Genomic DNA, 21,407 nt, shown 5'->3' on the forward strand with positions numbered 1-21,407 from the left:
ATGGGGTAGCTGGTGATGGGCATTAAGGAGAGCATGAGAAGTAATGAGCACTGGGTGTTATATGCAACTGATGAATCACTGAACTCTTCCTCTAAAACTAATAATACACTATGTGTTAATTAATTGAATTCAAATAAAAAAGGAAACTTCCCAAAGAAGAACTATTTTAAAGAATTATTCAGACAAAAAGAAAATAAAGCGTCAAAAACTTGAATCTCTAGGGACGCCTGGGTGGCTCAGTTGGTTGGACGACTTCCTTCGGCTCAGGTCATGATCCCGGAGTCCCGGGATCGAGTCCCACATCAGGCTCCCAGCTCCACGGGGAGTCTGCTTCTCTCTCTGACCTTCTCCTCGCTCATGTTCTCTCTCACTGTCTCTCTCTCAAATAAATAAATAAAATCTTTAAAAAAAAATTTAAAAAAAATTAAAAAAAAACCTGAATCTCTATAAAGAAAGGAAGAATTTTAGAGAAGAAATAACTAATACTAAAATAAAATCTTGTATTTTTCCTGTTCTTATCTCAAAGATAATTGTTTAAAGAAAGAATAGCAATACTGTTTTGGTGATTATAGCCTTTGGTTCAGTGAAATGAATGACAACAATAACACTCAGGACAAGAGGGTCTATTTGGGAATATCATGTTGTAAGTTACCTGAACTGCAAAAAAAGAGTATACTGTTGTTCGAAGGTAAACTTAGATTAGTTTAAAAGTATATATTTTAAATGGATACAGAGCTTGGGAACAAGCAAAAGTTCTGGAGATAGTTGGTGATGGTTGTTATTCCTCAGTGTGGATATACCCAATATCACTGAACTTTACACCTAAAAATGATTAAAATGGTAAATTTTGTTATGTATAATTTACCAAAATAAAAAAAAATAATGTGTATTATAAACTCTAGGCCATCACCAAAAATGCTTTTCTAAAAAATATAATTGTTCTTCTAAATGATTAATAAAATGGAATCATATAAAATGCTCAGTTAAAACTAGGGAAGGCAGAAAAATAGAGAAAATATCAAAGAACAAATACAATGAATGCACAATAGTTACACACATCGTAGAAATTATATCAGTGATCATATTAAATGTGAATGATCTATATGCACCAATTAAAATAGACTGTTAGAGTGGATTAAACAAAACAAAACCAAAACAAGACCCAATACTATGCTGTCTACAAGACAGCCACTTACACTGTAAAGACTTAAATTGGCTAAAAATAAAGGAATATACCATGCCAGTACTAATTTTTAAAAGCTGAAATAACTGTATTAATTTCAAACAAAGCAGATTTTAGAACAAAGAAGATTATCAGGGACAAAGAGAGACATTATATAATAACAAAGGATTCAGTTCTTCAAACCGACATAACAATTCTCACTGTGTATGTATGTAATCGGAGTGTCAAAATACATGAAGCAAAAACAGAACTGAACAGAGAAATAGACAATTCCATTATCATAGTGGACACCGTAACACTCTTCTGTTGGAAATTGATAGGTCAGGTAGGCGGAAAATCAGTAAGGATACAGATGACCTGAATAGCACTATCAGTCAACTTTGACCTAATTGACATCTATAAAATACTCCATCCAACAACAGCAGAATACACATTCTATTTAGACTTACATGGAATTCTCATCAAAAAAACCCACAATCTGGACTATAATATACACCTGAACAAATTTACACAAATTATAAAAAGTATTTTCTCAGACCATACAATGGAAATAAACTAGAAATCAGTAATAGAGGCTTAACTGGGAAATCCCAAAGTGTCTTTTTAAAAGAATATATTTTATTTATTTGACAGAGAAAGAGAGATCACAAGTAGGCAGAGAGAGAGGAGGAAGCAGGCTCCCTGCTGAGCAGAGAGCCTGACGTGGGGCTTGATCCCAGGACCCTGAGACCATGACCTGAGCCGAAGGCAGAGGCTTAACCCACTGAGCCAAAGATTGATATCCAGGATCCATAAAGAACTCCTCAAACTCAACACACACAAAACAGATAATCATATCAAAAAATGGGCAGAAGATCTGAACAGACACTTCTCCAATGAAGACATACAAATGGCTATCAGACACATGAAAAAATGCTCATCATCACTAGCCATCAGGGAGATTCAAATTAAAACCACATTGAGATATCACCTTACACCAGTTAGAATGGCCAAAATTAGCAAGACAGGAAACAACATGTATTGGAGAGGATGTGAAGAAAGGGGAACCCTCTTACACTGTTGGTGGGAATGCAAGTTGGTGCAGCCTCTTTGGAGAACAGTGTGGAGATTCCTCAAGAAATTAAAAATGGAACTTCCCTATGACCCTGCCATTGCACTATTGGGTATTTACCCCAAAGATACAGATGTAGTGAAAGAAGGGCCATCTGTATCCCAATGTTTTTAGCAGCAATGGCCACGGTTGCAAAACTGTGGAAAGAACCAAGATGCCCTTCAACGAACTAATGGATAAGGAAGATGTGGTCCATATACACTATGGAGTATTATGCCTCCATCAGAAAGGATGAATACCCAACTTTTGTAGCAACATGGACAGGACTGGAGGAAATTATGCTGAGTGAAATAAGTCAAGCAGAGAGAGTCAATTATCATATGGTTTCACATATTTGTGGAGCATAACAAATAGCATGGTGGGCATGGGGAGTTAGGAGAAGGGAGTTGGGGGAAATTGGAAGGGGAGGTGAACCATGAGAGACTATGGACTCTGAAAAACAATCTGAGGGGTTTTAAGTGGTGGGGGAGTGGGAGGTTGGGGGAACCAGGTGGTGGGTATTAGAGAGGGCACGGATTGCATGGAGTACTGGGTGTGGTACCAAAACAATGAATACTGTTATACTGAAAATTTTTAAAAAATGGAATAAAAAGAAATTTACAACAGAAAAAACATATATTAGAAAAGAAGAAAGCTCTATAATTCATAACCTAAGCTTCCAGCCTAGGGAACTGAGAAAGAAGAATAGTTACTCCTAAACAAGCAGAAGAAAAGAAATAATAAAAACTAGAAGAAAAAACAATAGCATTGAAAATAAAAATAATAGAGAATATTAACAAAACCAAAAGTTGGTTCTTTGAAAATATAATATGTTAAGATAGATCAGATCGTTTTATGTTACTTGCAGCCAAAAGCTGTCATTAATCTGTACCACAGTTATCTCCAGCTTCTAAATGTTTATCAGTTTTTCCCTTTCCTGCCCGTTGCTCGCCACCTTTTGCAAAGGACATTTTTCTAATAAGCACATTTACACTAAGGCATTCATGAGATAATATGTTAATCATCCGAGGACTATTGTGCATTGCTGTATCGGCAGCACCTGGTATGATGAAGGTGCTCAATAAATACTGGTTTCAAGGGGAAGTAAATTACATACATTTTGAATAGGAACTACCAGAAGTGATTATCTTTAATGCTAGAAATTTGGAAACTGCAGTCTAGTTGGAGGAAGCTGCATGTGACAGATGTCCTTCAACCCAGCTTACATATATGGGGTCACCTCCTGAGACCAGCTCTCCAAAATTAGATTCACAGGCTCATCTTCATGATTAATATTTGCTCTTTCTCTCTAATTCCAGGCTGGTGATGACATTTAATATCATCTGTGGGAAGCAAATGGATAATATGCTTGCCAGCTAAGTCTGTTCAAGCCAGGGCTGTATGTATCAGAACAAGAAGGACATGGTTAGCCTTTACCCATCTAGCGCACCACTGCAAACAGAAAAAAATACCTCTATCTACTGGCCAGGGAAGAGTGCTTCTGCTATATTAAGTAAAGATGGTCAGTTCTAATTAGTGTTAGAGGCTCATCTAAATTATAAAATTTGGCTCAGAAAGTCCCAGTGGTTTCTGTTGCCTTATACTGTCTAATGGTGTGACCTTGTTACTGGTCTTAGGATGCTTTTTTGTTTGTTTAGTTTGGATATATAAATGGTAAATCTACTGTTCTAATTATAGAAATGGTTCACAATAGTTAGTTATCTTTATAGATAGATCAACTTAGAAAATTGGCTATCAAACCCAGGACCCATCTGTTTTCTTTGAACTGTAATTATAGAATATCTGGTGGTATTAATTAATGAAGATGGCATTAATATAGGAGAGCAACAAATTTTTCCCTTAAAATAGTATAGTTCCTAAGCTTTAGTTCTCTCTGTAACCAAATAATTTCAGTGTCTTTAAAAAATTTTATCTTTAACTAATAACAGTAGAGGGATAAATATAAGAAATAGTTTCCTACTGTATGAACCACTAATTATTATAATTAAAATTTACATAGTTTTAAAAATGTGAAATGCTATATTGTCAAAACTGTATTTGTAATAAAAACTCCACACTGCTTTATTATCATGTGTTTGGTAAAGTATATACAATTGTAAGAAATCTCATTTTTAGTCTAGAAAACAAATAGCCTGCCATTGCACTGCTGGGTATTTACCCCAAAGATATAGATGTAGTGAAAAGAAGGGCCATCTGTACCCCAATGTTTAGAGCAGCAATGGCCACAGTCACCAAACTGTGGAAAGAACCAAGATGCCCTTCAACGGACGAATGGATAAAGAAGATATGGTCTTACGCCTCCATTAGAAAGGATGAATACCCAACTTTTGGGCCATCTGTACCCCAATGACCATCTGTACCCCAATGTTTATAGCAGCAATGGCCACAGTCACCAAACTGTGGAAAGAACCAAGATTCCCTTCAACGGACGAATGGATAGGAAGATATGGTCTTACGCCTCCATTAGAAAGGATGAATACCCAACTTTTGTAGCAACATGGACGGGACCGGAAGAGATTATGCTGAGTGAAATAAGTCAAGCAGAGAGAGTCAATTATCATATGGTTTTACTTATTTGTGGAGCATAACAAATAGCATGGAGGACTAGGGGAGATGGAGAGGAGAAGGGAGTTGAGGAAAATTGGAAGGGGAGGTGAACCATGAGAGACTATGGACTCTGAAAAACAATCGGAGCATTTTGAAGGGGCAGGTGGGGGGAGGTTGGGGGAACCAGGTGGTGGGTATTGGAGAGGGCACGGATTGCATGGAGCACTGGGTGTGGTGCAAAAACAATGAATACTGTTACTGCTTAAAAGAAATAAAAATAAATAAATTTTTTAAAAAAGAAAACAAATAGCTGCCATTTATTAATTAACTCCTATGTGCAAAGTAAGATGTTAACGCTCTGCTTAGAGTACTCATGTCTCATGACAGTGCTATAAAGTAAGTACTATTGCCTCAGTTTAACATATGAGTAAATCTATTTTAAAACATGATGTTCCTTGTCTAAGATAGTAAGCTGAGATCGAATCTGGGCATACTAAAAATCATTCCATTTTGAATACAGTGCTTTACAGAACATCAGATCTAATGGAACTTATATTTATTAAGCACTTACTATGGGCCAGGTCTGAATGTCAATGCTGGGACTACAGAAATTAATAGCACAGAGACCTTGCCCCAGTGCTTATATTTTTTTTCCTAATGCTTTATTTAAATTCAATGTAATTAACATAGACTGTATTATTAGTTTCAGAGGTAGAATTCAGTGATTCATTATAGATTCAGTTGCATATAACACACAGTGCTCATTACTTCAAGGGCCCTCCTTAATGGCCATCACCCTTTCCCCTACCCAGCTCCCCTCCAGGAACCCTCAGTATCTTCCCTAGAGTTAAGTGTCTCTTATGGTTTGCCTCCCTCTCTGTTTCCATCTTATTTTTCCTTCCCTTCCCCTACATTCATCTGTTGTTTCTTAAATTCCACATATGAATGAAATCATATGGTGTTTGTCTTTCTCTGACTGACTTATTTTGCTTAGCATCATACCTTCTAGTTCCAATTGTTGAAAATGGCAAGATTTCATTCTTTTTGATGGCTGAGTAATATTCCTGTGTGTGTGTGTGTGTGTGTGTGTGTGTGTGTGTGTGTGTGTATCTGCTTATACTCCTTATTCCCTATTACCACATGGAAATGAACTTTTCAACTCCTTTCCCTTTATACATTCTCCTGTCAGTGGACATCTGAGCTCTTTCCATGTTTTGGCTATTGTGAACATTCTCGTACTATTGATGGGGATGCAAGCTGGTGCAGCCACTCTGGAAAATAGTATGGAAGTGCCTCAAAAAGTTGAAAATAGAGCTACCCTATGATCTAGCAGTTGCACTACTGGGTGTTCATCAAAAGGATAGAAACATAGTGATTAGAAGAGGCACATGCACCCCGATGTTTATAGCAGCAATGTCCACAATAGCCCAGTGCTTATATTTTCATGGAGATATTTTAAAATTTACCCATTGAGCAATTCAGGAGACCAGAGGAGCAAGAAACTCTCAGAACTAAGTACAGAAAGGAGAGACTCTGTTTACACTGAGTTGTGCTTCCCTCTCTCCCAGATAGCTGTTCATTCTCATGTGGCATGAGAACAAAGGAAGTTACATATAAGAAAAGGCAAAGGAGTTGAAAAGTCCATTTCTATTCAGCAATAGGAAACAGGGAGTATAAGCTGCTAAGTGGTTTCCCTTAGCTGTTCTCATCCCACTGCCGGTATGAATTTGAGCTCTTTCATTAACGTAGTATCTGTTAATAGACAAGTCTTGGTCTTTGTGGTAGAGAAAAATTTGTAGTGTGAAATTTGGAAAGTAGTTTGGAGATTCTCAGTCTCTGTAAAACGGATACGTTCCATCACTAAATTGGAATAATTGCTGGGTTTTTGCAATTTCCCGAAAATATAACTTAATGGATAAAATTTTCTCAATTTTAAGCTTTTCTTCGCCAAAATTTTCAGCCTTTCTGCACCTGCTACTGCTCATCTGCTGGTGAGTGGTAGCTGATAGCAAATCAAATGAATAAGTAGCAAGCAAAAGTTAAAGCAAACAGCCAATCACTCTTAATTCAACAGCATGTTTTTTATGGATGTGTGTTTGTAGTTATGATTTTATATTGTGACATACAATAGAGCCATATTTTCTGCCTGAAATTGTTCCTCGAATTAAATGTATCAATATTTCATGGTGTTCTATGAAGCATATAACAACTTCCAATAATTCTGTCCTTATGAACTTTATAAAAAATTTCATAAAAGTATTGTTTTGGGGAATTGTAAGACAGATATGGAAATCCCACCCTCTGGCATATATACCCTAGTAACTCCCAACCCCAGCTTAGTCAAACTGCCAGGAGAAGGAGGGTCAGAGTTGGGTCTCTCATCTCACATTCCCAGCACCATCTATATGGTGCAATCAAGAGGGGGTACTGAGCCCTCCTAAGAGAGCAAGAATGGTTCCAGTAGAGTGCTCACTGGGCCATACTTTACTAGTGATCAGGTACCTTAGCTTGAACTGCTTCATAGCAGAACACCATAAACCTAGTGGCTTAAACAACAGACATTTATGTCTCAGAATACTGAAGGTTGAAAGGTCCAAGATGAAGGTACAAGCCGAAGCTCCTCACCCGCCCTCCTGGCTTGCAAACAGCTGTCTCTTCTTGTTGTGTCGTCCAGTTGTGCAGAAGTAGAAAATTGACTACTCTCTTCTTATAAAGAAATTAATCCCATCATGAAGACCTGACCTTCATGACTTCATCTAACCCTGATTATCTCCCAAAGGCCCCATCTCTAAATACTATCATTTTGGGGTTGGGGACTCAACAAATGAGTCTGGGGCCATGCAACTGAAACAATAGCAGCACAACACCTGTAATTTGTTAGGTATGATGCAATGTCATGCAATGTCATGCAGTGGTGCCCCACTTCACTCTTCAGTTTCTGTTCCCCATTCTGTGAGGACACTCCTCCCATCACTTTTAACTTCTTTTCTATGATAAAGATCAGAAGCTTAAGGCCAAGGGCTTGTCCATACATTCATGTTCCAATTTGGCTTTACCAAAAAGGTCGCCCATAGGAATTCGATGTTTGCTACATGACTAATAAGCTCTTACCTTAATCCCTGTTCTATGAATTATTCTTCCTCAGATACAAGCTTCTTGCATTTCCCTAAAGGGAAAGAGGTAGCAAGGCAAGACATGTCTCCCGGAATTCTCACTACCAACCATTCACTTGCTTCCCTACCAGATCATATTGCATAACTATGCACCAGGCTGTGACCTCCAACCTCAATTCAGCTGTTTCTGTGCTCTGTGCTCTAGCAAACATAACCAGTGACCTAATTATTCAATTCAGTAGGCTCCTTAGTCTCCTATATTATTTGAACTTTCTAGGTCATTTAGTGTAATGGGCCATTCCCTCGGTTAAACATTTGCTCCTTTCTTAATTTCCAACTCAGCCTTATCTGTAGCATCTTCCTACTTTTATGACTACTAGCATTTGTTTACTGATTCCTCTTTATATTGCCTTTTAAGGCATTGCCCACAACTCCCATCTCTGCTCATTTTACCTGCTCCCTCTCTGTGCTCTTACCCAGACCCACACATTCATATGTCACATGTACATTGGTGGTTCCCAAACCACATCAGCAGGCCAGGTGTGTCCTTGAAGCTCCAGGCCACTTTTCCCACTTACCTACTAGTCCCTAACTGGATATCCCACAGATACTCTAAAGTGAATGCTCCCCTTATGAAACCTGTCAACAGTTTACCTACCTTCCTCTAGAGTCCTTCTCTTACACTCTTGATGATGATGATGATGACAGAGGAAGAGAAGAAGAAAGCAAATTACTATAAACACTGAACTCTAACACATGTATGCTAAATCAGTGAGTTCTTACATCAATTCTACAAGGTAAATGCTATTTCTATCTTCATTTTGGAGATAAAGAAATGGAGACAGAGAGAGAGAGTGAGAGAGAGAGATACTTGCCCAAATGTACTTAGCTGGTATTGGCAGTGTCAGGATTCAAACCCAGAGACAGTGGCTCTCAATACCACCGTGAATACTACTTCTCTTTATCTCAAAATATGACACTGCCACCCAACCAGTCACCTGAGGATGAACCTAGATGCCTCCCTCTTCCTTTATATACCATCTGCCATTCCCAGGGATCTTTACTTATGTGCTCAGTAGAGAGGGTTGTGGAGAAGGGAGAGAAAAGCCTTACCATTGTGCTAGAATTCTACAATATGGTAAATCTATGAACAAGCATTAAAAATTTCTCATAAGTTCTTAAGATGTTCACATCCCAGTCTCAAATTTCATGTCCTATTTCTGAATATTGTTCAAATATTTATTCTACACAGCATGGCTGACATAGGAAATGAAACGAAATTCTGTAAGAGTGGAATTCAGATTTTGTGCTTATGTAAAGTGAGATGAGTTATTCTCCTTCCAAGAAGCATTTTTTCCTCAGCCGAGAACATAGAACAAAGGAAGGGGTCCTTTGGCAGGGCCTTCAGATTCCAGGTACTATACAGATAGACTCAGTACAGTAGGGTTATAATACAGATAACATTGCCTCATTAATAATATTTTTTGGTCCATAGATATTGGATTCTAGGAGGAACTTATTTTGAACTAATATATTCTCTACATGAACAGTGTTCAGAACGTGTCGTAATTTTCAAATTGAATATTGAGAGCATGTTATAGATGTTGATTCTGCTAAGTAAATGTTATAGATAAGGAGGCAAAAGTGATTTTTATTTGAAAGTTAGGATTTTTAGTAGAGACTATTTCATAAAGTTTTCCCCAATATTTGGGGAACATAAACTAACATTACTATTCTCTCTTATAACCTGAGCAATTTTCCATCCAAGAAATATTTGTTGAGCAAAGGCTCTATACCAGGTACCCAGGTACCAGGTACAAACACAGAAGTAGTGGGACAAACATGAACGTTGCCTTCAAAATGCTGGAAGATAGAGTTAAAAGGAAAAAAAAAAAAGGAAGCAGAAAAAATCAAATAATTCTAAGTCATAAAAGGATATATGAAGGAAACAAAAAACAAGTCTAATATAAAACTATAATTCACAGGATCTCTCTAAGAGAAATCAAGGAAGACTTCTCTGAGGAGGTAACATGCCAACTGGATCCTGAAGGTTGAAAAGATATATTAACATTCATCCCCCCACATCCATCCACCATACCTCAGCCCTAGGAGTGGAATGGAACACTTGTCTTCTCTTTCCTCTATCCACTTCCATGTTTATCTTCCTAGTTCCATTTGAAATTCCATTTCCATTGGAAATACATAAGTTCCATTTCCATTGGAAATACATAATGTATTTCCCAGCAATAGATAAAGTCATTCCAAAACCCCAGGGCTAGTTCTGTTCACCAAAGTGCTCTTGCCACTGCTATCAAAGTGATAGGACCCAATTAAAAAATGGATAATAATCTCAATAGACATTTCCCCAAAGACGATATAAAAATGGCCACAAGGCACATGAAGGATGTTCTACCTCATTAGCCATCAGGGAAAGGCAAAAGCAAAATCACAGTGAGATACCACTTCACACCCACCAGGATGGCTTTAATCAAAGACATGTATTTTTTTCTGTGACATTCCTTTACCTTTAAAGAGAACTCTTTCTGCCTTTGTCCAAGAGGAAATTGCCATATATGTTGGCAACATCCTGGCTCTAACATTTAAATACAGTTTCTTTCCACATCTGGAAAAAAATGGCCTTTTCATTACCCTAAAGTGATTTCTCTCTCTCTCTCTCTCCTGCTCCCTCACCTACACACAAACACATACACACAAGTGCTACAGGTAATCAATCACTACACACAAGTGCTACACTTTATAATCACTAATCTAGCATGAATGGAGCCCAGATATGGGGCATGATAGAAGTGAGGACCTATGGTTGACAGCCCCACAGAGTCCCCATGTACTGGTGGAGGAGTTTCACAAAGGAAAAAAAGATTTTCTTACTAGAAGGGAGATGGGAATACCTGCTGAGCAAATAAACCCCCAGCCCAGTGCAGTGCCCATGGGAGACAGAATGTAACTACTGAGTTCTGGAGCAGAACCACCGTCTGAGAGGGCTGACCAGCCTGGACTCCAGGGCCGTCTACCTGGGACCGCCACCTTGAAGGTGGTGCCATTGCCCTTTGACAGTCTCCACTACCTTTTAGCCTGTATCCTCCCTTTCCCTTCTGGAATCATTTCTCATCACAGGATAGTGGCAGACACTTGGTGAACTTCAGTGCAAATGGAAAGCATCAGCCATGCTGCCATTTAAGAACAACTAAATTAGATATCACAATACACTCCATCAAACATTTTAAATGGCACCATAAAATGAGAGGTTTATGGTTCCAAAAGCACTAATGATACATCTACACTTGTTGTAAATTATAGTTTTATGCAAAGAGTTTGTAATACCAGCTGCCATGTTGCATGAACTGCTCCCTTTGTATCTTTGACCCAAGTAGTTCGATCAAAGTTTCATTCTAATAAAAACAATGACTTGCTGCCTGCCAAGTTAGTTGAAGAAGCCTTGAAAGATACATGTAAGAGTAATTGCTTGAATCAGGTTTCTTTGGGTCCAAAAAATGCTTTGTCAGTCTGGTTGAAAAGACAATGTCTTTAAATTACCCCCAAGGTCCAGATATATAAGAAAATGTCAAGTGTTTCTTCATGTCAGCCTTAAGTATCTAAATCTTATTAGTTAAGCAGAGGTAGTTTTGGTTTTTAAAAATGAGCTCTTGCTGATTAACTGTGAGCTGTAGTACAGTGAGCCCAGCTGGTATCAGGAGTCAAGGAAAACAACCGTGCTAAGATGTGTTTTGTGATAGTAGGAGCCACGTAGCAAATGTTTACCGAGAGCCTAGAGTGTTTCTACTCTGTGCTCACAAAGAGGCATTTTACAAGCTAATTTGTTGAAGGAAGGGCCATTCTGAGTTGTTTAACTATCTACAGTCCTGAGAAAGGAGGAAATAGGAAAACCAGTCTTTGTCAGGGAGAACTTCTTGCTGCTACTAGTAGCCAAAAGACTGAGTTGTGTGACTAGTTTGGAGAAGCTAAGAAACAAGGCCTTAGGCGCTGTGCCAGAAGACAGGATGACCTCAAAGACATCATGCATGTGATAGGCCCAAATGTCATCTGGTTAAGGAAGGCTGAGCCACCTTGTGGGCCTTACATCATACTTAGAGGGCAATGGTGGCCTCAGAGGGAAAGACACAATCCCACATGACTTGTGAGGTTGAGCCACCAGAGTAGGGAGTGGTCCTTCTCCATGTGGAATCTCTAAAGCTCCACCTCTCAGGGGTCTTAGTGATACTCCAATCCTTAGACTTTTGGGGCTGAGAGAACTGGACATGGCTTACATAGATTCTGTAGGTGGGTGGGAGTCTGTCCTTTATAAAGCCCTATAGAGTTACAGAATACTTCCACTTGCATGGGCTCGTTTAATCCTGACAGAGCCCCTGCAAGCTAATTGTTATCATCCATATTTTTCAGGTGAAACTAAACACCCAGAGAGAAAAACCATACACCAGCCTAAAAGCAAAACCAAAACTGACAGCAACAGCATATATTCTAGGTCCTCTCTACCTGCCACTCCCCTCCTGGCATTTATCTCTGAGTCTAGCTCTATATTTCTTTTTCTCCTTTATTCACTCACCATCCACTTCTCTCTGTTCCCATTGCCTCTTCATTAGTTTGGACCACTGTTCCTGCTTACCTGGATAGGTAAGCATTGGTCTCCTAAATTCATTATTGTCCCCTTACCCTCCTCACAGAAATCAATATTATCTTTCAAAAGCCCAGATCTGATCATAATCCACTAATCTTGCCCTTTGAATCGAATGTAAACTCCTTCAAGATTTAGACCTTACAGATATCTCTTACCTCCACCCTTGTCCCATTCTCTACTCCAGCCATACTGGACCACTTTCAGCCAATCCCCACTCATTATCGTGTCTGGAGCTTTGCATGCTTGAAATGCTCACCTTCTCTTACTTTCTTCCCACAACCCCCCTACCCCCAGTCATGTCTCTCTATGGGCACTTCACCTTGATACCCACTCATCATTTAGGTATTCCTTATATTTCCCACCCCCTTTATAGGTCTTCCTTGATCTTCCTCAAGATCAACTCTCAACCCTCAGCTCTCCTGCTCTAGTATCCCATTGCATCTAACACTTTGGTAACACTACATTCTGTTGACTCTGTCTTTTGTATTCAGTACGTGACCCTTAGTTTCCATATGATACAAACAAAAATTTTAGTTTAGTTTAGACCCTTAGTTTCCATATGATACAAACAAAAATTTTGTTATAAGAGTGTAAGTTTTCTTTCCATTGAACCTGAACAGTGCAGGAGTTTGAGAGCAGCATTCCAATGAGGATTCACAGACCTGTGCTCCTTCTATCCTGTGGCTTGGCCATCTTCCACAGTCATTGGAAACAGAGAGTAGAGAAATTAGAGTTAGTTCTTAACCTAGTCAGCTCAAAAGAGACACACATTACATCATTCACTTTGTATTGGCAGGAGCTTGTTATATGGCTCAACTCAGATGCAGAGGGGGTTGTGAAATATCCCTGGCTAGACAGCTGCTTCCTGGCAGGAGAGCTACTCCATGGAAAAGGAGCATATATCTTTTGTTAACTGACCGTCTCTGTCATCACTATGTCCTTTGTCTTCCCTGATAGCCTGAAAGTAGGGACGGTGTCCATCTCCCTATCTCCTAGACATATTTATGAAGTTAATGATCAGTTATCTATCTACTTATATGTATAGACAGATAGATATAGATATATTTGTCAATTAATAACTTAAATATTTTGTAGTTCACAGACACCAGAGAATATATCATATAAACGTAGATAAAGTCATGTACATTTTCTACAGAAAAATTTAAATTCATGAAATTTTACCTATAATTTCATATCATTTGTGTCACAATATCACCTGTCCTCATTTAGAATGAAGCAAGACCCAGATGACCATCAAGCTCACTCATAAAATCTCTAGGGAGGTCTCAGACTCCATGTTAAGAACTATAGTGTAGAAAAAAAAAAAAAGAACTATAGTGTAGGATACATTGTATAGCTGAATAAATTCTTTGCATCTTTCATTGGCTGGTTGGTTGGTTGATTGGTTGGTTGGTTTGACCATAAGTTTTTATTCCTGGGAAGTCCCACATGATTAAGTATTCCCTCCCCTATGTTCCCACAGCATTCCTTACCTTCCACTCTCAATGCCTACTGTATTTAGAAGATGGTCTCCCACTGAAGTTGATTAACTCATGTTGAGTACCTCAAAGTACCTATCACATAACAGGGTACACCAAACATATCTTGCAAGGAATGAGCTAGATCAGTTGAGCATCATCACTCTACAACATATGTTCTAAGGTAAATCAGCTCAACATCTGCCCTAGAGAGAAAACCCAACATAGCCCAGGAGTGACTGAGGGGACAGTTACATACCGGAGTGACTAATTCCCAGCTACAGGGGAAGGCGGACTCCATCTGGAAAACAGATGGAATGTTCCCTTTTAGTTCTAAACATAAATTAAATTTCACTATCTGCCAAAATGGAAAGTTAACATTGATTTTGTGGGTTTTTTCCTCCTTATGGAAGAAAAAAAAAAAAGCCATTTGTTTATGAACTAAAACTTCATGACAAATTTTTGCTCCATATTGTGATTATAACACCTAATTTCCTAATTAAACATGCTAATTGTGAGTTACCTCACATAACTACAAAGCACAGAAGTATAATTATCTAATAAAAAGCTTTTATGAAACTTTTGTGGGAAAGAAGGCTGGCTGAGGAGACTGCTGCTTAGCAAGAACAAGTGTTGCCATCCAGGGGTGCACTGTGTCTAAACTGCCAGTGGGCAGCAATTACAATTTGGCGCCATGTTTGAGCTTCTCAGGTTTTGAGTCTGAGAAATCCTCATTCTGTAACTGAGGGCATGGCAGGAAAGCCAGTGTGTGGTGAAAAAGAATCTCTGTGTGGACAAATGGGATTCTGCTCAGTTCCAGGTTGAGCCTAGAATAAGCGAAAACCTTCTATGTGGTATTTCATTCTCACAAGATCATTTCCAGGACCACCTCCCCCCGCCCCCCGCCCCCCGTCCATACTCAGAACTCCCCCATCTTCATTACACATCTCAGGAGGGTCTTAAGGACTCCACCTTCCTGAGCTTTTATGAAGCAGAATCACAAGCAGGAAGCAAGCACATCAGAGGCAAGTGGTAAGTGGTGGAATGGACCTACAGAATAATGAACTGGGAGAAAAGGAGTAAGACTAGTGAATACAGAGTCATTGAGCTCAGATTTAAAAGGGTTTGGTGACTTGGTGTGGGAATGAATTGGACAATGAATGCAAAAAGGAGCTTGGGAGGAACCTTGCTGATCTGTATGAATGTGATTCCTTTTACAGTTTTTCAGAAGGCACAGGCAAAGACTTTTTTTTTTTTAATTTCCTTCATTGATAATTCTATGCTTTTAAGTTAGTGTGTGTGTGTGTGTGTGTGTGTGTGTGTGTGTGTAAATTCCAGCTGCTTTTTTTGTCATAAATCATCATTATTACCACAATTAATACAACCACAATTATTTCCACGTCCTGAAAGACCTCAGATTCAAGCAATCCCTTCCTGTTCTCTCGGCTCTTTTGGCTCGTCTTTTTTTTTTTTCCCCCTCAGCTCACCCCCATCAAATCAATCGAGTGTGCCTTTATCTTTCTACTCAGTAGTCTAAAGGTCAAGGCAAGTAAACACTTAAGCTAAAGCATACAAAAGAAATTGATAGAAACGTTGTAACTGTGTCATGTCAACCGACTGAGCAACAACCACTGTAATGGCCCATAATTATGTTCCTGTTACTCCCTACAAGATGCTGTGTGATCCTCTCATCAAACTGTGCGTTAAAAAAATATTATCTATGAGCAAAACTATCAGGTTTGATTGATTTTTCCATTCCAAGTTATGTATATAATTGAAGCTGTAGCCCAGCAACCATGAATTAAGTTACATCACATTAAAGTGACAGTAGATTTCATAGTGGGGTATGGAAGAGAGTCTTTGATGGTCCATTGTCAAGGTTTATCTCCTGATTCTTCTCTCCTGTGAGGAAAAGACCAGCTAGGCCTGATGTTTCCCAAGCAGATTGGAATGATGGCGTGGTCTCATTTATTTACTGTGGGAACTTAGAGACACTATGATTCATTTTTCCAGAGTGGAATACAGCAAAAATTTCCCAAACCCTTACATAACCTGCAACATTGAGGATAACACAAGAGAATAAATAAAATCAACAGCTACCTCGGGCATTCCTCATGGCACAACCTGACCAGAAACAGTTTCTTCAGAGAGAATAGATAGCCTTATGTCTGGAAAATTCCACTTCATAGGTCAGAAAGGAACATTGTGGAGTGAATGTTAAATAGAAGAAAATATGTTCATGATAGCATACTACCTAGCTCATAGTGGATGATCCATGAAGATTTGTTGGATGCATTTTTTTTTTTTTTTTTTTACTTAAACAAAGGTCCCTATTGGTAGTCATTGGTTTAGATTTTTTTTCAAGCTTTGTGCTTATTTTGATGAATTCCATATATGATTCCCTAATTTCATAGAAGAGGGGGAAATGTTGCCTTAGATGCCATGATGTGGAAAACACTCCTGGGCTTTGATTTTTACAGTCATTTTCAAAATCTTTTTATTTGAGGATAATTTTAGCCTTAGGAAAAAAGTTGGAAAAGTTGTACAGGGAGTTCCCACATACTCTCTAGTTGGCTTCCCCTTGTGTTAGCCTCTTCAAAAAAAGAAAGAAGAAAGAAAGAAAGAAGGAAAGGAAGGAAGGAAGGAAGGAAGGAAGGAAGGAAGGAAGGAAGGAAGGAAGGAAAGAAAGAAAGAAAGATGATTAAAGCTAAGAAATTAAACTTCTCTACTGTTAGTTAAACTGTAGAACTTTTTGCGTTTTACCAGTTTTCCACAAATGAACTTCTGTTCCAGCATCCAATCTGTAATCCCAAATTGCATTTAGTTATCATGTTTTGTCAGTATTCCCCAATCTATGACCATTTCTTTGTCTTTCTTTGTGCTGACACTTTTGAAGAGTACTGGTCAGCTATTTTGTAGAAAATCCCTCTATTTCTATTTGTCTGCTGTTTTCCCATATTAAATTGGGAATATGCATTATTGGAAAAGATACCATAGAAGTGGTGTGTCTTTCTCTGTGTCAGATCTGGAGGTATGATATCATATTCACATGATGCCATAGGATATCAACAGGTATTACAGGTGATGTTAATTCAGTCACTTGTCTAAGATGATCTGCCAGAGTTCTCCACTCTAAAGTTTTTTTTTCCCCTTTTGTAACTAATAAATATTTAGAGGAGATCCTTTGAAACTATGCAAATACTCTTTCTGCTTTAACTTTCACCAATTTTAGCATCCATCAGTGGATCTTGCCAGAGGCAATTATTACTGTAGTGTTCTCAAGATGATTTTCTATTTAATTTCATTTACATTTATTAATTGAAACTTTTCTGGAAAGAAGAGTTGTCATTTTTCCCTCAATTATGTACAGCCTTACAAGCTCATGGGTATTTATTTTGTTCCTTGGGTTGTCATCTCGTGTTGTCATTTATATATCCCCGTTCTCCTTACTCTGTTTCGGTTTTTGAGCACTTCCTCAATCTCTGGCACTCCACACTGCTCCAGGCTCATCTTGCGTTTTCCCTGCCCCAACCCTGAAGTTGACCAAGTCACTCACCAAAGAGCCCTTGGTTGGTGTTATCATGGATGGTATTTAGAATGATGCTATTGAAGTGTCATGAATTCATTGTTTTTAACATTGTCCTTGGGAGACCAGAACTTTAGGAAGTCTCTGTTATGAACTGGATGCTTGCGTCCCTCCAAAACTCGTATATTAAACTCCTAACACTAACATTTATCATCATCACATCACGAATGCAATGGTAATAAAATGTGGGGTATTTGTGAGGTACTTAGGTCACGAGAGTGGAGCCCCCGTGAATGGGATTAGTGCCCTTATAAAAGAGATCCTAGAGAGTTCCCTCATCTCTTCTGCTATGTAAGGACACACCCAGAAGGCAGAGGCTATGAACCAGGAAGCAGGACCTCACCAGATACCACATTTGCTAGCATCTTGATCTTGGTCTTCCCAGACTCGAGAGCTATGAGAGCTAAATGTTTGTTGAGCCCCCCATCCCATAATATGTTGATTATAGCAGCCCAAAACACTTAAGACAGTCTCTCATCCCAACCACTCCATCCACCCATAAGACAAAAACACAGACCCTCAACCCCAAACACACAGAGCAAATTGACACATAGTTCTGTTTACTAAGAGCAGTATTTTTTTAATTCATCATCATTTCCCCAGGGGCAATAACGAGACAACTTAGTTGCCAGCCTTAACCCTGGGGCAGACATAGGTCTTGGGTAGATGCTGGAAATGTGGCAGGTAGAAGTAAAGCCATGGGAGGAGCCACAGCAGCTTGAAGCCAAGGGTCAAGGACTCAGGACAACAACAACATCTAACCAATAAGGCTGTTGCTGTATTTTAAGTACTGGGAAAGCCATTGTGATAATGTGTTTTTATAACATGTATAATTATTATAAAACACATTATCACAATGTGATACACACACACACACACACACACACACACATTGTGTTACTAATATATGTATTAGTTCATGAAACTATCTGAATTTCCTATGTGGTGAGAACAGTGAAGATGCCTTTTGTATAGTAAATGAGGTGGCTTTGGGAAAGAACCTAAGGATGGAGCTCAGTTACCAGTGCACTAAACACCTTGTTGGAGGGTGGGAATTTTCAGTCCCACCCTCAGTCTCTAGGGAAAAGACAAGGGCTAGAGTTTGAATCAATCACCAGTAGCCAATGATTTAATCAATTATGACTATGTTATGAAGCCTCCATAAAAACCCAAAGGTCAGGGTTCAGTGAGCTTCCAGATTGGTGAACATTTGGAGCTTTGGGAAGAGGGCATGCTCAGGGAGGGCATGGAAGCTTTGTGTCCTTTCCCCTTACCTTGCTCTATGCATCTCTTCCATTTGGCGATTAACAATAATATCCTTTTATAATAAACAAGCCAACTAGTAAGTAAAATGTCTCTCCGAGTTCTCTGAGCCACTCTAGAAAATTAATCAAACATAAGGAGGGGCTCATGGGAACCTGCAGTCCATAGCCAGTCAATCAGGAGACCAGGGAACAACCTGGACTTCATATTGGTGCATTGTGTGTGCATGTGCGTGTGTATCTGTCTGTCTGTTGGGAGAGAAAGTGGGTTTGCTTGTAAGACTGAGCCCTTAACCTCTCAAATCTGACTCTATTTCCAGGAAGATAGTGTCAAAATTAAGTTGAATAGTAGGACACCCAGCTATTTTCTGAGAATTGACTGGATGTACAGTAAAACCCTCTCCCCCACTGGAAATGGATAACAGAATTAGCAGCCATACATGTACATAGCAGCTGAATATCATCCTTCTTGTTAGTTCCTTGTAGAGCCAGTCCTCTACAAACTGGGTGCTAATCCTGACCAGTGATACTAAGCATAAGTCAGTGTAACTTTCTTGCTGAGAGCCAGGACTCTGGTTCAGCTTGACCTGCATTTGAATCCCGTTTTTGCCGCGCACCATCTGGCAATCCTAGTCAAGTTATTTGACCTCTCTGAGCCTGTTTGCTCAGGAGAAACCAGGTGTTTAGGTTATATGGACATTGGGGAGGGTATGTGCTATGGTGAGTGCTGTGAAGTGCGTAAGCCTGACGATTCACAGACCTTTACCCCTGGGGCAAATAATACATTATATATTAATTAAAATAATTTTTTAAAAAAAGAAAAAAAAAAGCAGTGATGAGAGCACCTACCTCATAGCATTGTGTGCATGACAGAATCCATATGAAATACTCATCTTGGTGCCTGGCACAGAGTATGGTCAGCAAATGTTAACACTATTACTGGCAGTGCTATTATTACAAGTAATGATAATAGTAATAACAATAAAAACATAATGGTAGCCATCATTAGATCTGTCATTGGGTTTTGGTTTTTCTATCCTCCACAGAACAAGCAAACATTTAGAGAATTGTGCATGTTCCCTGCAAAAGTGGAGAGACTCAGGTCTGTGTCAAAGTGATACTGCAAAAGTGAGATAAAGAGTTCTCCTTCTGGTTGTTAATTACCCTGCACATTCCATAGAACTGATGAAGTTTGCACAGAATGGTAAGATAATGACATTTTGTTTTACTTTGTCTTTATGAAGCCAGAAACAGTAATTGCGTAGGAGAAATTCGATCTCTGTTGGCATGATTAGGTAGCTTATTAATTAGTTTTAATGCTATAAATACCTTGGGCACAATTTTAATGTTTGTACCACCTGTAATTATATTCATAGAATACTGGAGGCAAAAATAATCTTCATGATCATTTAGTTTCATAAACTTGCTTTGCACAAGAGAAAAACTGAAACTCCGAAAAGTCAAGTGACTTTACCAAGGTCACACAGCAAGATCATATGTCTACCTCAGGATCTCAGTGCCTTCTGTCAGACACAGAATGCCATTCTGCAGATAACTGATTATAGAAGTGAAAATTTCGTCCTGACGACTAACCTCTAGCTAACTTTTGTGTTGTATCCCATGTTTTTAAGCAGGCAGCATCTTAATGGGTAAGCAGAGAAAGATGGATAACAGGGATAATGCTATCCTTTCAGTTTCCCTCCCTCAAATTCACTGATTTTATCATCAACGTAGCCCTGTGATCACCATAGTTAAGCTTCTGAATCTGAGATTTGGAATGATGAACTCTTCTTGTGACAATCATAGAGGACTTTATAGAAAACGTGGTATCTTAGCTCACTCTGCTATAACAAAAAGTCATAGACTGGGTGGGGGCTTCAAGAGGAAGCATTTATTTTGCATAGCTCTGGAGGCTGGAAGTCCAGGATCAGGGTGCCTGAGTGGTTGGGTTCTTGGTGATGGCCTCCTTCCAGGATTGCAGATGGCTATCTTCTCATTGTATCCTCATATGGTAGAGAGCAAAAAGAGAGGAAGCAAGCTCTTTCCTCCTCTTATTAAGGGCACGGATCCCATTCTTGAGGTCTTTACCTTCAAGGCCCAATTACCTCCCAAAGGCCCAACCTCCTAATACCATCATATTGGGTGTCAAAAAAATTTTTTTAAAGATTTATTTATTTATTTTAGAGAGAGAGAGGACCTGAGGAAGAGAGAGAACCTCAAGCAGATGCCCTGCTGAGTGTGGAGCCAGACATGGGGCTCGATCTCACAACCCTGAGATCATGACCTGAACCCAAACCAAGAGTCAGACACTCAACCAATTGAGTCACCCATGCACCCTAGGAGTTAGAATTTTAACACAAGAATTTAAGGGAGACACAAACATTCAGTCCATAACATGTGGCAGCTAAGCTGGGACTTGAAGGGTAAGTAGGATATTATCCATTGGACCAGAACAAAAAGGGGGAGACATTCC

The 21,407-nt window shown here is 39.1% G+C and overlaps 1 long non-coding RNA gene across 2 annotated transcripts in view; it reads left to right on the forward strand.

The window, feature by feature from the left end:
* The window catches only part of LOC309853449, a 391,799-nt gene that overhangs the window by 298,523 nt on the left and 71,869 nt on the right, over positions 1–21,407 (forward strand). For both annotated transcript variants that reach the window (XR_014305692.1, XR_014305693.1), the window contains exon 3: positions 19,981–20,138. This is a non-coding gene — a long non-coding RNA (uncharacterized lncRNA). The remainder of the gene's footprint in view (positions 1–19,980; positions 20,139–21,407) is intronic.

The sequence above is a fragment of the Mustela nivalis genome, assembly GCF_964662115.1.
Source record: "Mustela nivalis genome assembly, chromosome: 1".
In the NCBI taxonomy this organism is placed as follows: domain Eukaryota; kingdom Metazoa; phylum Chordata; class Mammalia; order Carnivora; family Mustelidae; genus Mustela; species Mustela nivalis.